The sequence below is a fragment of the Callorhinus ursinus genome, unplaced genomic scaffold (genome assembly GCF_003265705.2).
Source record: "Callorhinus ursinus isolate GAN/ISIS: 27379988/994484 unplaced genomic scaffold, GSC_fseal_2.0 scaffold1, whole genome shotgun sequence".
Lineage (NCBI taxonomy): Eukaryota > Metazoa > Chordata > Mammalia > Carnivora > Otariidae > Callorhinus > Callorhinus ursinus.
Window position 1 is genome coordinate 117,187,300 of NW_027397063.1, and position 10,306 is coordinate 117,197,605.

General features: G+C 45.0%; 1 pseudogene; it reads left to right on the forward strand.

Moving 5' to 3' along the window:
- The first annotated feature begins 206 nt into the window (after nt 1-206).
- On the forward strand, nt 207-9,610 carry LOC112820129 (large ribosomal subunit protein eL8-like; annotated as a pseudogene).
- The last annotated feature ends 696 nt before the right edge of the window (nt 9,611-10,306 follow it).

The window sequence follows — 10,306 nt, forward strand, 5'->3', positions numbered from 1 at the left end:
GACTCGCAGGCAGCTCTTTTGGGAAACTAAACTGAGGATGCCCAATAAATATGGTGTTTTGCTTGGAAGTGATTCTGCAGATCTTGGTTGCCCCAAGTGCTGGGTAGGGGTTTGTGTAAATCCCTGGGATTCTGGCCGGCCACCCTTTGTGGGCTCACTTAGTGGGCTCCTCACTTGTGCTTTGTGAGGGGGCCAAGTGAGGGCACATGGAAGGTGAGGGCAGTTCAGAACTTTGATTACAGAGAAAGGTAGCCGGAATCAGGAATTGTGCCAGACTCTGACCCCAACCTATATTCATAGTCAGGCCTGGGGACTCTCATTAAGCTATTTCCCAGCTCTCTGTGTTAAATTATTTGGAGAATTTAGGCATCATCCTGGAACAATCCATTAGGCTCCAGAAAGACTATTTTTCCTGTCCTGATCTGGCCCTGTTTTACCCACAGTTATCTTTGTGCCCCACTTCCTTGCCGTGCTGCACCCTGTCGGTGAGCTCCTATAGAAAGCGGACGAGGGGAAGGGGCCACCATGGAAAGGCCTCCAGATGGTCTCTTGAATAGACTTCACATCTTGTGGCCTTTCTGGCCCCAGTGGTGGCCTTGGCCTCTGCCCTTGGGCCAACCGGGTCCCACTTCATGGACATGCAACCTGGGTGGCCACCCAGGGCTCCCACTCAGAAGAGCCTGCTGAGGCTATCTTGAAATACTTAACAATCATTGAACAAGGGGCCCCATAAATTATAGAGCTGGTCCTTCAAACTATGGCAGCCATCTGTAGGAGTTCCCTGTTGGACGCTGACCACATGGACCCAGCAAATGCCCTCAACTGGGAATGAGAATTCAAGCCACCAACTGTCTGCCTTTGGGGTATCAGAAAAGTAGGCACATCCAAGAGAAGGGACAGGAAAAAAGCCGGGGCAAACCTGCAGGCATCCTGAAAGCTCTTCCCGTTCCTCATGAAATCCTACAGACCCATTGCTGAAATTGTTTCCCGAGCTTGACTGAGTCCTCTGTTATTGTCACCACCTGAAAACTAGCCCATCCTACCCACAGGGTGAGAGGGTAGGTAGAGAAACACTAGAAGTGTAACAAGACCGGTTTTGTGGACAGTTGAGAGAACTTGCAGCAGGGTTATCACCCAGTCCCAGGGCATGTCTGTGCCTAAATTTCATCCATCTTTTAGCCAACTGCCGTATGAACTTAACACTCTCTGGTACTAGCTACCGCAATGCGGCTGTCTCAGAATAGAGCCTCTGATTGAAATACGATACAAGAGCACAATTACAGAGCTGAGAACCATGGTCAACACATGCTCTCATGAAGAGTTTCTACCTGGGTTTTTATTCCCATTTACCCTATGTGTTGAACCATATGAAAAAGCTGTTTTTATAGGTCAAAAGTAGGCATGATTTCCCGGTTTTAGTTAATTTTCTTCTTACCTAGAGCCAGCTGCACATGTACAAGCACACACACACAGCACACACTGGATGTGATGAGGGGAGGCAGGGGCTGGCAAAGGGCGGAGAATCTGAAAACAACCGAGTGACTCTAAAGGAAGTGAGGGAGGTTGATGTATAAACCCATCCCACTTACTCCATGCCTTCCCTGGTGACTCAGATCCCGTTTATCGTGGGGCCACCACCCAAGGGCAGAGGGGGTTTTCCTCCGCCCACACCGGGATCTTGCCTCTGCTCTCCTGGCATCTCTGCCCGTGCTCCCTCCCCACGTGTCGTCTGCATGTCAAGGAGTGCCCCTGCGTCCACCGCAATGTGCACAGACCGGTGCTCACTCTGGCACACAGTCTAACTGCGAGACTTCTTGAGGAAGAGAAAACACTTATGCCAAGGGTAATAATCTAAGAAGAAAATGCTCAGTGTGCCTGGTACACTGTAAGTGCTCACTAAATACTTACTGGATCGATGGATGGATGGGTGGATGGATGGATAAACAGACAGAGAAATGATGCCATGGAAGAGGGGAATCAGAAGAGGAATCATTGGGGCACCTGGCTGGCTCAGTTGGTAGAGCATGTGACCCTTGATCTCAGGTTCATGAGTTTGAGCCCCACATTGGGAGTAGCGACTACACTGGAAAAAGTCAATAAAAAAATAAAAGCAGAAGAGGAATAATCTACAGCTGAGGGGATTTAGGAAAGTTTTATGGAAAAGACAGACTTCGAAAGGCTAGATTTATACATCTAGAGAAGCAGTGTTGGCAAAGGGACTTTTGGTGATGATATTCTGTCATTTCCCATTCAGTCCCAGTGTTTCCCTCCCTCTCTCCCTTCCTTCCAACTAAGAGTAGAGCTGGTATGTTTGGAAACAGGTGGGAAGTTTTTTGGTGGTCACGATGACTAGGATGATGGAGAAGGGGGTGTCAAAGAACATTGCTGCATTTAGTGGTATTTTGGCCAGGCTGTTAACTATATTGCAGAAGATAATTGTTCTGTCCAAAGTACTAATGGTGACCACATTGAGAAATACCAGTAGGTGAGAGAAGTATCATGAACAGATTGTTACAATGTCACAAAGTGCTGGCGAAGATATCTACACATGTTTTCTGCTTTTGTCACCCAAATCAAATCATGTGATCTCCCTTCTAGGGAAGAAGCAGGGAAGTCAGGTGTTGCTGAACAGATAGAGAGCTACTCAACAGAGGTTAGACCTTGGTCTCACCAAAAAGGGGACACAGTCAAGGTTTTTGACTAGAGGAATGATCTTGTCATATCTGTGCTTTAGGAAATGCCAAACCCCTATTTTTTATTAACATAATGTATTATTTGTTTGTTTCAGGGGTACAGGTCTGTGATTCATCAGTCTTACACAATTCACAGCGCTCACCATAGCACATACCCTCCCCAATGTCTATCACCCAGCCACCCCATCCCTCCCACCCCCCACCACTCCAGCAACCCTCAGTTTGTTTCCTGAGATTAAGTCTCTTATGGTTTGTCTCCTATTTTAAAGAGAACCAAATGTGAAGTGATAAGAAGTTAATTTTGTTTAAAGCTTTACCCTGGTTCTGCACCACAGAAAGCTAAGAGGTCATTCTATGTTTTAAAAACTTCTCCAAATATAAAGTATTCAAAAAATAAATTCATTCAACAAATTATGCTGAGACAATTGGCTTTCTTTTTGGGTAAACAAAAAAAATTAAGTTAGATCCCTACCTCAAACCACATATTGAAGATGGTTTAGAGAATTAAACCTAAAAAGATTTTAAAGATGTTAGGAGAAAAATGTAGTTGAATACTTTAGGAACCTTGAGGTAGGGGAGGCCTTCCAAAGTAAGCTACAAAACTGAAGAACCATAAAGTACAAAAATGATAAGATTTTTACATAACAAAAAAAGTTAAAAGAATAGAAGCCAGGGGCACTTGGGTGGCTCAGTTGGTTAAGCGTCTGCCTTCGGCTCAGGTCGTGATCCCAGGGTCCTGGGATCAAGACCCATGTCCAGCTCCCTGCTCAGCGGGAAGCCTGCTTCTCTCTCTCCCTCTGCCTGCCGCTTCCCCTGCTGTGCATGCTCTCTCTCTCTGTCAAATAAGTAAATAAAATTTGAAAGAAAAGAATAGAAGCTGGTTTTAACATAGATGAGACAAGAGATTGTTTTCCAGATAACCTACAAAGCTTCTATAAATTAATAAGAAAAAAGAGCCCCAGATGAAAAATGGGCAATAGGTATAATCAGGCAATTCACAGGAAAAAAGACGTAAAACATGAAAATATTATTATGGCAGATATTTCAGATTGATTCACTCAACACCATGCCTACTACCCTGTACCTTATCTTGCAGGACATTGGAGCCTAGAGAGCTAATGCCTAACAATTCCCTGGCTTCCTTAGAGCTAAGCTTCTGCATGTGACCTTGCTTTCCCTGGGCAGATATTCCCTCAAGAGATCTACTGACTCTGTAGCACACAGGGTTAAGGAGGGGGGGGTTCTTATTTTTTGTTTGTTGTTTTCCTAAATCAACATAGCAGCAATCTCACTGTCTAGATGCAGTCTCCTCCAGCTTCACAGGTGCTGTGGACATGATGTAGGGTGTCTCTAATGCAGCTGAGGCTGTGTGGTCGTGGATGCCAGGTGTGTCTGAGGCTTCCTGGTTTCCCGATTTCCAAGTCAGCAGTTGGGGCTCAGCCTCCCAAATCCCCAGTTTCCTGGTCATGGAATAAAGAGAGGTTCCTTTGGCGGGTTGGTTCTGAGCTGGAGTTCTGGGAGTTGATCCTACTTTTTCACCTGATTTAACAAAATTTTAAGCACCAAATTCCCTATTTTAAACCAAGCAGTTCCCCTACTCTCTTTCTGCCTATCTTTCTACGTAAACTAAGCAGGGTGGCTTCTGTCATCTGTAACTATACTGACACAATGGTCAGCCTTATTAAAAATCAAAGAAGTGCAAATTAAACCAACAAGGAAATTATTTCTTTCATCAGCATGTGAACACAAAAAGTGTTCACTAAAATTCAGTGTTGCTGAGGGTAAGGGAAAATGGGCCCTCTTTTGGAGGTCGTGTATGTCATCGAGACCTTTCTGAAGAGCAGTTTGGCAGAATCTACCCAAATATAAAATGTGCATCATATCAAACCCAACATTCGGCCTCCAGGCATCGGTCAAAGAGAAATACTGTTCCAGGTCCCCAAAAAACATTTTCCACGGATATTAACTGCATCATTGTGAGTAATGAAAAAATAACAATACGTAGCTGAATTGTCCATCAAGAGGGAATAGTTAAGAAAATTATGGTACAACCGTTCTTTGGAATAGTCTGCAGTTGTTACGGAATGAGACAGAGCTCCCAGCACTAATATGGAAAGATCTTAAACATATTTCCAAGTGAAAAATAAATGGCAAAACAGCATGTACAGTGTGATCTCATTTATGTTTAAAAACACGCATAACAAAACATGTTTCTATTGACACATGCATATGTCTGGGTAAATGCAGAAAAGGTCAGGAGGGACACAAGCCAAGCTACTCTGTGGGGCGGGGACAGTGGACGGAGGAGGGCCTTGGGCAGTTACTTCTACCCTCTCATCTGTACTATCTGAAGGTTTGAACATTTTACAATAAGAATGTATTATATTAGAATTTCATATAGTATATAATTATATGAATACAGAAATTAGAAAGTTATAAAACACTATAGGGGCAAGATTCCAATTTTCAAATGCCTAAGCAAAAGATATATAGAGACTGACTGATCTGTCTGTCATCTATCTATCTGTACAAATAGAGAGTTCTAGATAACTAGAAAGGGAGAAAGCAAATATGACAAAATCAGCACATATTGAATCTAGGTGGAGGGATATGGGTATTCATTGCACTGTGCTTTCAAGTTTTCCATATTTTAAAACTCTTCTCATAATAAAAAGTTGGAAATAAAAACATCAAATCCACATCCTCAGACACACACACACACTTTCCCTGTGCAAGCAGATTATTTTCAGAGGTGGGGGCAAATCCTGTGGCTTGTAAAGCTGCTAAAAAAGCAAAAAAGCATCAGCAGTCCTTCCTGCTGACTTCCTAGGGCAAGTGCGCCTCACTCTGGAAGCCAGTGTCCTGAGGAAACTTCGGAGGCCTCTGTGTGAACTCACTGGGATTGACAGCATGCCCCTGCCCCATCCCTCTGCAGGCACAGTCAGGGACAGCACCTACTGGGGAGCAGGGACCCAGCTGGCCCTCTTCCCCTCTTCCTACAGAGGTAGAAAGTTCATGGCCAAGGGCACCTTGAATATCAAATATGCCCACCCACAAGTGCATATCTCTGAAGCCCCATGGTGAGGTGGCCATTGGTAAGGAGACCTGGGGGCTCCTTCACGGCTACACCAGGTGGCTCTGAAAAGGTTCCATTCATTTGAGCTGCTATCCCCAAGACCCCTCATTCAGTCCTCATTCTGGTGTTTATTTTTGACATAACAGTGTGAGAAGAATGGAGAAAAAAGGAATTGCAAAAAAAGGAACTGGAATTTTAATGAGAACCATCTGGAGTGTTTGCCAAGAGTGCAATGTTTGGTACAAGAAAGTAATTCCTCAGCTTAAATGAGGAAAAGAGAAATGGAGGAAATCGTTATGTTGTGCTTGCCCCCCAAACTGATGCTGAACAGAACCACCTAGAACATGCACGTCACACAGGAATGGGGCTTGGACTGAGCCTTGGGGAGATGGAGTGCGCCATTCTCCGGTCCGGAGTTCACAGTGCAGAGGAATGTTTCTCCTCTGCCAAGGAGACTTTGAGGGATGGGTTGTGGTGGGCCCTGGGCCAGCGCCTGGAATCTGGGTAACCATGGAAACAGGCCCGCGGGTGACAACAAACACGGGATGGAATTTCAGCATTCGCAGCCAGGCCACGGAGGAATGGGAAAGTTCGGGAAAGTTTTTTTGTTTTTAACCCAAGGATGGGGAAGGCACAGGAGGGAGCCACAGAGTTCTGAATAAATCCTCCCTGCGCAGGACCCCAGTGGAGTCACAGGGAGCCAGCCTCTCTCAGAGGCTCTATTTCCACTTTATTCTTTTCATTTGTTTATAACCCACCTCCTTCCACCGAAGATTCCGTGGGGTAACAGCCGCTCCTGAGGGGCCTCGGTGCATAGCCAGATCCCTGTCCTCACACCAGCGTAATCCCATATCTTGAGGGCAGCCACCCCCTGCGGGCATTTCAGTGCATCCTCTCAACACAGCCTCAGAACAGTCCTGCAGCCAGGGTGGCCAGATCCCCACCTTCCAGATAGGGAAACGAAATTCAGAGAGCCAAGATCACCCAGAAACAGAGGGGCTTTCTGCCCCAGCCCATCTTCCTTGCACCATGCCATTGTACCTGTAATCTTTCTTCTGGAAACAAATGAGTAATTGTGGTACTCAGCGTTTATGAAGAAGAGAAGGAACGCATCCTAGACCTCTCGGTGTGCAAATAAGGGCCACTCATTCATGTAGCTGCAGAAGTGGGCCTTGACTGAATGGAAAAGATTTATATTATGGAAGGGAGTAATTTTTACAGAGTTACTGGGCTAAAAAATTAAAGAACCATGGCTTCCAGAATTTTCTTCCCTGAGATCTTTACAAATAGAGTGGCTGGCATCATCACCTGGACAGATCAGGGCTGAGATAAGGGAGCCAAAAAACATCCACTGCAGACTCTCTGCTTTGCAGATGGGGAAACCAAGGCAGAATCGGGGACTGGGCCCCATGTCCAGTACAAGGTTCTCTTCTTGACAGCACTTTCCAGGAGCCCCCAAACAAGCCCATAGTAGACCCTCAGAGTCCACAGTGGGGTTTAGGTGAAACAGTATCAATCAGCATGATTAAAACAGGAGGTAATAACAACTGGTACAGAATAGAGGATTGTTACATCTGGGATCAGACTAGGCGGTGCGGCGTGGGTGGGGAGGAGGTCCATGCGTAATGGATTGGCATTCTGCAAAACAGATCCACACGGTGTAAAATCCATTTTAGTGTTGCTGTTAGGACCATCATTAGTTAAGAAGGAGCCTCTGCTCCGAAAGGAGAAAGAGACTCAACAGTTAAGAATTCAGCAAAGAAGATAGTTTTAAATCAGCAAAGTTACATAACTTTATAACGGTTTCAAGAAATCATCTTGAAACTTCATGAGCAAAAAATGCCTCCGAATAAGCCAACAGGAAATAAGCAGTGCAAGGAATTTCTGGAAATAGGAGAGTGTTTTTTTGTTTGTTTTTAAAGTGGAAAAAAAAAGTTTTAAGGAAAAAGGAAGCCCTGACCCACATAAAGATAGGGTTTCAGTAGAACGAATTTGAGAGCAAGAGGGAAAGTGTAAGCCTCAGCAGTGGAGTGAGTACCTAGGCCCTTGAGGGCTCTACGCGGGCTGCTGAGAACAACGGCAGTCCCCGATAAATGGGCTCAAGAAACAGAGCTAGTTTCACACTAAAAAAGAAGTGTCATTCACTGGAAAATAAATCTACAGGAAGCTGTCCACAGCCCTACTGAAGTTTACAGAGTAACTTACAAATGGTTTCAGCACTTAACCCAGGAATATCTGCTATGTATCCTGAAGTCACGGATTCTTCCTAAAGCTCTGCTTTGTAACTTTTTATCCTGAAAACCTCTATTTCTCTTATTCAGTCATTAAAAATGGGGGAGAACGTGTCATTTTTTTCTCAGCAAATGTTTTTGACAACTTGCTCTATGCCAGGCCCTGAGCACAGCGCTATCATATCCGATTCTTACGGCCTCTTGCTTGGACTTCATGCCATTTCCGAGTTTTTAATATTCAAATACAGGGTCCATTGTGAATCTATGAGCCTCCTATAAATTGTTGAGAGTTGTCCACCTTCAAATACTATAAGCACTATGCAAGTTTAAAGAGGCCACTGCTCATTCCTAATGAGAATCTTCTGTTTATGATTCACAGATTAAACCCTTTACAGCTTTATGTACATGCCCAAAATATGTGGATCCACAGGACGTCTGAGAGTATTCATGTTAAGTATGTATCCGCCGTGAGAAAGTGTGTGGGGGAGGGAAGGAAGAAGTAGAAATTGTTTCCCTGTTTAAAAAAGCTAGTGGGGCAAGCAACAACTATTCATATACATCATTAAAGAAATGAGTGTAGCTCTCCCCTCCAGCCATCCACCCTGCCAAAAGGAAAGAAGGTGAAGGGGAAGAAGGTGGCTCCGGGCCCTGATGTCGTGAAGAAGCAAGAAGCCAAGAAAGCGGTCAATCCCATTTGAGAAAAGGTCAAGAATTTTGACATCAAAGAGGACATCCAGCCCAAAATGGACCTCACACTCTTTGTCAAATGACCCCGTTACATCAGGCTGCTGCGGCAAAGAGCCATCCTCTATAAATGTTTAAAAGTGCCTCCTGAGGGCGCCTGGGTGGCTCAGTTGGTTAAGCGACTGCCTTCAGCTCAGGTCATGATCCCTGAGTCCCGGCATCGAGTCCCACATCGGGCTCCCTGCTCAGCAGGGAGTCTGCTTCTCCCTCTGACCCTCTTCCCTCTCATGCTCTCTCTCTCTCATTCTCTCTCTCTCTCAAATAAATAAATAAAATCTTTTTAAAAAAAAAAAGTGCCTCCTGAGATTAACCAGGTCACCCAGGCCTTGGGCCGCCAAACAGCTACTCAGCTGCTTAAGCTGACCCACAAACACAGACCAGAGTCAAAGCAAGAGAAGAAGCAGAGATTGTTGTTCCCGGCTGCGAAGAAAGCTGCCAGCAAAGGGGATGTGCCCACTAAGAGGCCACCTGTCCTTCGAGCAGGAGTTAATACTGTCACCACCTTGGTGGAAAACAAGAAGGCTCAGATGGTACTGATTGCCCAGGACATGGATCCCACTGAGCTGGGTGTCCTCCTGCCTGCCCTGTGTTGTAAGATGCGGGTTCCCTACCGCATTATCAGGGGGAAGGCCAGGCTGGGGCATCTGTCCACAGGAAGACCTGCACCACTGTCCCCCTCACACAAGGTAACTCAGAAGACGGGAGCTCTGGCTAAGCAGGTGGAAGCTGTCAGGACCAATGACAATGACAAATACGATGAGATCCGCCATCACTGGGGAAGCAACATCCTGAGTCCAAAGTCGGTGGCTCACATTGCCAAGTTGGAAAAGGCAAAGGCTAAAGAACTGGCCACCAAATTGGGCTAAGTGTACACTGTTTAGTTTTCTGTACATAAAAGTAATTAAAAGCTCTCTTTCAAAAAAAAAAAAAAGAAGTGAGTGTGTATAGAGCATAGTGATGGGAGAAGCCAATGCACCTCCAAATTGTCATTCCTTTAGCTCTTGAAAACATTACTCTTTAATGGGAAACCAAGGGTTGCTGTTTGTTCTCTCAGTAATTACACTATTTTTTTTTAATTTCAGTGATTTCTAAAAACCATTTTAAACCTTTTTAAAAATCACTTTAATGCTTTTATTTTAAAAAAACCCTCTTATCCTTTTATAAAATCTTTATTTAAAAACCTTTATTAAAAATGAAATCTTGGGGCGCCTGCGTGGCTCAGCCGTTAAGCATCTGCCTTCGGCTCAGGTCATGATCCCAGGGTCCTGGGATGGAGCCCCAAATAGGGCTCCCTGCTCAGCGGGAAGCATGCTTCTCCCTCCCCCACTCCCCCTGCTTGTGTTCCCTCTCTCGCTGTGTCTCTCTCTGTCAAATAAATAAAATCTTTAAAAAAAAAATGAAATCTTGCCATTTGCAATGACGTGGATGGAACTAGAGGGTATTATGCTAAGCGAAATAAGTCAATCAGAGAAAGACAATTATCATATGATCTCACTGATATGTGGCATTTGAGAAACAAGACAGAGGATCAGAGGGGAAGGGAGGGAAAAATGAAACAAGAT